Raw genomic sequence first — 6156 nt, 5'->3', positions numbered from 1 at the left:
CTAGTTGTAGAACTTCCACTCAGCCAGCCTTCCTGTGGTTCTGGGTGATGTCCGTTCCGTCTTTTAGTTGTATTTTTGAAGTGGTTGTTCGAGGCAGCAAACTCTGGTGTTTACCTATGCCGCCATCTTGGTTTCTCCCCACAGTCTGGTTGGGGCTTTTAAAAGGTGCCTTTGTTCCAGTCCCCCAACCCCCCTCCCCAAAGAGATGAAGGGATTAGGAAGCACAAATTGGAAGTTACAAAACAGTCACAGGGATGTAGAGTACAGCATAGGGAATATAGTCGATAACACTGTGATAACTATGTATGGTGTCAGGTGGGTACTGGAAAGATTGGCAGAACACTATGTAAAGTATATGATTGTCTAACCACTATGCTGTACAACCAAAACCAATCTATACTAATAAAAGGGTAATATGCTAATTAGACCAGGTTGACCAGGCATCTTTCAGTCGTCTGGTCCTTCCAGACAAAGCCATGGTGGCAGAGGCTGAGGCAGAGGTGGTTAGGGGCAATCAGGCTGGCAGGGGAGGGCAGTTAGGGGCCATCAGGCCGGCAGGCAGAGAGGTTAGGGGTGATCAGGCAGGCAGGTAGAGGCAGTTAGGGGTGATCAAGCAGACAGGCAGGAGTGGTTAGGGGTGATCAGGCAGGCAGGCAGGTGAGCGGTTAGGAGCCCGTGGTCCTGGATTGTGAGAGGGATGTCCGACTGCAGGTTTAGGCCTGAACCCTGTGGGATTGGGCCAAAACCAACAGTCAGACAGGTCCCCGAGGGGTCCCGGACTGGAGAGGGTGCAGGCCAGGCTGAGGGACCCCCCCTCCGTGCACGAATTTTGTGCTCTGGGCCTCTAGTACAACATAATATTGAAAGTAAACTGTACTTGAAAATTAAAAATTAAAGTTAAAAAAAGGTGTCTTTGGCAGCTGTGTGGAGAAAGGGTGGGAATGAATAGAGAGTGTGGCAGGGGAAACATTGGGGGCTTATTACAAGAGTCTTAGAAATGTGGTGCTTGGGGATGGTCTGCACAGAATTTTGCAAACTATTGTTCATTCCATTTAATTTCACCAAAGTTATGGTCCAAAACATCTCATTAGAATGCTCTTAACCACCCCCCACCAGGCTGCAGAAAACTTGGTTTTAAAGGCTCTTTTACTCATTCACATTGAAAATAAATTTTCTTTGTTTTAGCTATAAATTTATGAAGAATGTCCTAATGTGACCTTCCTAGTTTTCTTAATACTATGAAAAGTCTATGTGTGGCCTGTTAATTGTTTATTTTTGTCTTTAAATGAAGAAAACAGAAACATTATAATGGAGAGTATGGGAAATATGGTAAACAGTACATTTTTCTTGAACTCAAGAGAAATTGTCCTCTACAAAAGTGACTTTCCTCTTTGAAAATGCCAGATGGGATGGAGATCATTGAACTAAAATATAGTTTTGCTCTTAGAAAATTTCTGAGCAGCTTGTGGCTTTTTACAAGGATTTGGAATTATAAAGATCTTAATTTCCTAGCTTACAATGTATTTTGAATAGCACCTTAAAATGGAAATCCTCCCAGATCTTTATTTCTCTACACACAAAATTTAAGATGCTCTATGATCCTTTATGACCTGACTCCACATTCCTTATTTAAATCTACAAATTCCTTTAATAATCCTGGCCCTTCTGGTACAGATTCATCAACACAGACTTCTCAAACTTGAGAATATATATATATTTTAACTACTAAGACCTGAGGTTATACTTAAAGTCTAAAGCTTTTTGAAATGGTAGCCAAAAACTTGTACTCAAAATGTGGCCCATGGACTAGCAGCACCAGCACCACTTGGGAGTCTGAAATGCAGAATCGAATCTTGGGCCCCACCCACCCCTGCTGAATTGGCATTCTAACAAGACCCACAGGTGATTTCTGCATGTTCATCCAGTCTTAACCTACTGCAATCTGACCTTCTTCTCTTTCTCTCCTTTCATACTGGCAACTCTGTCCTTACCAAAGCCACCGATGCCTTTTTATCCAGTGTGCTGCATTTGAAACCAATGTGAACAGGACTTTAAAATGAAGGTCCTTATGCTTTCTTTCTGTGTTTGTTTACATCAAGTCAGACTGAGCATGCTCACTGTTAGTTGGTGCTAGGAATATTTTCTCCATTCAGGTGTGACATGCAGATGTGGTCTTGCTCAGTCTTTACTACTCCTTTTTCTTGAAATGCTCTTCTGCTTGGCCTGCAGATGATCACTTCTGATTTTCCTTTCGTCTCTATTCTTTCTGTTCTTTCTCCACCTCCTTAATCTCATCTTTCTCTGTTTTCTCCATCTCCTTAAGCTCATCTTTCTCTACTTATCCAATAATGTTAAGGTAACTGTCCTAAGGGCTCTTCTCACTTTCCACCCATGCCTCTCTGGGCAATGTCATCCACGCCCCCAACTTCCTTCATCATTCATACTCAACAAGTATTATTGAGACCTACCCTGGTGACAAGCATTGTGCTGGGTGCTTGAGATGCAGACATGCATAAAAAAACCTTCTACCTTCAAGGAGACAGACAAGAAAACAGACAGTTCCACTTGCGTGTATATGTGATCTCAGCAGTGTGTCTCTGGGAACATAAAGACACGTATTTGTGGGGGAGTCTGGCAAGGCTTTCTGGAGGAAATGTTTGGATTGCTCTCAATTTAGACTTTTCTCCTGGAATGTTTCACAGGCATTTTATACTCAATGCACCTGTAACAGGACAATAACAAAGGTAAGATCCTACAAATTCTATTTTTCATTCTCTATTATCTAATGTGACAGTCAGGGTAGGCTATGCTATACTGTGTAACAAAAGTCCTAGTGGCTTAAAAACAATGAAGGTTAATTTTACGCTCATGCTACATGTCCTTTGCAAGATGGCGGTGGGGTGAGGGTGAGGGATGTGCTTTGCTCATTGAGGTCAAGGAATAAATTGATGAACAAGCCATCAGCTTGAACCTTTGTGGTTATTGTGCCAGAGAGAAAGATAAAGAGCACTGGAGGCTCATTCTTTTTTTAAAGTATATTATTATTATTATTATTATTATTAGCTACAATCAGCATGGTGTACATTAATGATCCCAAGAACTTATAACTGAAAATTTGTATCCTTTGACCAACATCAAAGATGTAAGAGACAAGAGAATGAGGCCAGAGAATGTAACCCAAGCATGTATCCTAGTAGAAGGCGAGAGAATTGAAAATGTTTGATGACCACCACCTCTATCATATTTGGGGGTACCTTCATTTACCCAGTAATTCAAACCTGAAACCGGAAGGGACCTCTGACTCTTTCCCTTACGTTCTCACAGTTCTGCCTTGGAAAGCTTTCTTCCAATTGTTCCCTTTATTCTCATTGCTTTTGTCTTGGGTCGGGCCTTACTCTTCTCTCACTTGGACAATTGCAGTAGCCTTCTAACTATCCTCTAGACTTACTCCTTTCAGGCATCAGCTTGCTGCTAGAGTGTTCATTCTAACATCCCACTCTATTTAAGATCCTTCAAAAGTTCTCCGTCACAACAAGATCAATTCCAAACCTGTAACAGGAACTGCCCTTTTACTGTCTGGCTTCCACTCCCCCCCTTTCTCTTGCCAGTCCCCTGTGTGCTAGCCATGCTTAATTACTTGCTGGTAGGCTTTTGCATATCTTTTCTACTTTGCTCTATCTAGCAAGTTCTCCATTCCCTATGACCATACCTCACCTCCCTCTTCCCAGCAAATGCTTTGTTCAAACTTAGAAAATCTCTAATCATCTTTTAAGATTCATATCGAGCATCATTCTCCCCTAAGAAACCTTTTCTGACTTTCCAAAATGGAGTGACAGCTACTTGTCTATTTTTTGTCACCAGATTGTCCTATGCATATCATTCTCAAAGCATTTGCAGCATGGTTTGTATTTTTAGACGACATAGCCGTCTCCCTCAACTAATCTATAAACATCTTGATGATAAGTACCTCTCTCTAGATTTTGTGTTCTCAGCAGAGAGTAAATACAAAGTTTCTGGCACAGAGAAAATGCAAAGTAAATGTGTTACCACATGGCTAGAGATATAAAGACAGGAATTCACTTCAAACTCATGCAATAGGAAGATAAATTTGTTTACATGCATATGGTGGTTGATTTTTTTTTATATAAAATATATTTTATTGATTTTTTACAGAGAGGAAGGGAGAGGGATAGAGAGTTAGAAACATTGATAAGAGAGAAGCATCGATCAGCTGCCTCCTGCACACCTCCTACTGGGGATGTGCCCGCAACCAAGGTACATGCCCTTGACTGGAATCGAACCTGGGACCTTTCAGTCCGCAGGCCGATGCTCTGTCCACTGAGCCAAACCAGTTAGGGCATGGTGGTTGATTTTTTTTAAGGTATGTACCTTTTCTACAGTGAGAAGTGTCTGTAGGTGTATGTGTATGTGTCGTGTCCCAACTCAATTCTTGGGTAAGTTACACAGCTCATATAGGCTTCAGTTTCCTTCTCTCTGAAACTCTATGAAGAAGAGTTAATTATAGAATCTACTAGGGGCCCAGTGCACGAATTCGTGCACCTTGAAAGGAACTGTGGGCCGAGAGGCTGCGGTAGGCACAGGGGCAGGTCTTGGCCTATCCTCTGTGCCTCTGCCCGGCCCCTCCCACCGTGGCCCCCGGTCCCGTCTGCCAGCAGCCCCGCTCTGCCGCTGCCGCTCACACCTGCTGATAGCGCAGAGCAATTGGGGCCGGTGCCGCCAGCGGGTGTGAGTAGGGCCAGCACCATCAGCGGGTGCGAGCAGCAGCTGCTGCCCTGATCACCCCTAAGGAGCACAGGAAGGTGGAGAAGCCCTCTGGGGTGATCAGGGCTGGCAGCAGGTGCGAGCGCTGGACGGGACCACGGCGTGTGGGAGCAAAGAATTTTCAGTAACCACCAGAGGCTCGTCATGATGACAGCATCCAGCGCCCCTCCTTGGCCTGGCACCCCCTCTCACCTGCTCCACCATCCTGCCATGGCCAACGCCCACCATGTTCTGCACCCTACCACCTGCTGCGGATGCCTGCCATGTTTCGTGCGCACCCCCTGGTTGTTCGGTTGTTCTGCCATTCGGTCTATTTGCATATTAGGGTTTTATATATATAGATTTTGTAGGATTCTTGGGAGGCTAACCCTGGAGATGGCTAACGTGAGGATACTGAGCAAGGTGCTTGTATTTGTTTCCTGTGGCTGCTATAACAAATGATCACAACCTTGGTAGCTTAAAACAACACAAATTATCCTAGAATCATGGAGGTCAGAAGTCCAAAATAGGTCTCACTGGGCTAACATTAGTGTGTTGGTTGTACTGCATTCCTTCTGGGGGCTCTAGGAGACACTCTGTTCCCTATTTCCCCAGCTTTTCGAGGCTTCCTGCATTCCTTGGCTTGTGGCTTCTTCAAAATGAGCAATGGCTTGTTGAATCTTTCTCACACTGTGGCTCTGGCACATACTACCTCACCTCCCTTTTCTGCTTGTAAGAACCTTGTGCTCACCTGAGTAATCCAGGATAGGTTTTCCACCTCACATTCCTTAATTGACATCTGCAACATCCCTTTTGCCATGTAAGGTATGTAAGGTAACATAGTCACAGGTTCTGAGGCTGAGGATGTGGACACCTGGGGCAGCATTATTTTGCCAACAGTGCTCAATCCACACATTGTAGGTGATCAGTAAAGCTTGGCTATTATTACTGGAATTATAGACAGTTTCTTAAATATTGTTAAATAGAGCTGAAACACTTTTGAGCCATACAGTGTGGTTTTCTATTAATATTTTCACAGGAAATAGTCACCATTATTTCACTCCAAAAGTGGGTTAAGTGATTCACTTTTGAAAATTTCCTCAGCCATTTTGCTTTGATGGTCGAAGGAAATGGTATTCATTGGTAGCCCTAAGGAAGACAACTTTACTTTCATTGTGTAGTAATAACTAGCAGTTATTGAGAACTGTGTGCTGTGAACTATTTCAGGTAGTTATGTATGTACTAGAAGGCCCATGCACAAAAAATTGTGCACTAGCAGGAAAGGGGGGTCCCTCAGCCCAACCTGTGCCCTCTCACCGATCACACTGCTGCTCGCCCTGCCCGCCCTCCCCACCCCGGCCAAGACATGGCAGGCCCGATCCCACCCTGGGGCGA

At 44.1% G+C, this 6156-nt stretch overlaps 1 protein-coding gene across 3 annotated transcripts in view; it reads left to right on the top strand.

Moving 5' to 3' along the window:
- Positions 1 to 6156, top strand: part of CORIN (corin, serine peptidase) — a 226590-nt gene that overhangs the window by 54028 nt on the left and 166406 nt on the right. The window contains exon 1 of one of the 3 annotated variants that reach the window (XM_014534317.1): positions 2727 to 2744. The exons of the other annotated variants lie outside the window; for them this stretch is intronic. The gene's annotated coding sequence lies outside the window, so the exon portion shown is untranslated. Of the gene's footprint in view, positions 1 to 2726; positions 2745 to 6156 lie in introns of those variants that run through there. 3 annotated transcript variants of the gene reach the window in all.

The sequence above is a fragment of the Myotis brandtii genome, unplaced genomic scaffold (assembly GCF_000412655.1).
Source record: "Myotis brandtii unplaced genomic scaffold, ASM41265v1 scaffold10, whole genome shotgun sequence".
NCBI lineage: Eukaryota > Metazoa > Chordata > Mammalia > Chiroptera > Vespertilionidae > Myotis > Myotis brandtii.
Note: the sequence above shows the minus strand (reverse complement) of the source record. Positions and strands in the feature narration are given on the sequence as shown.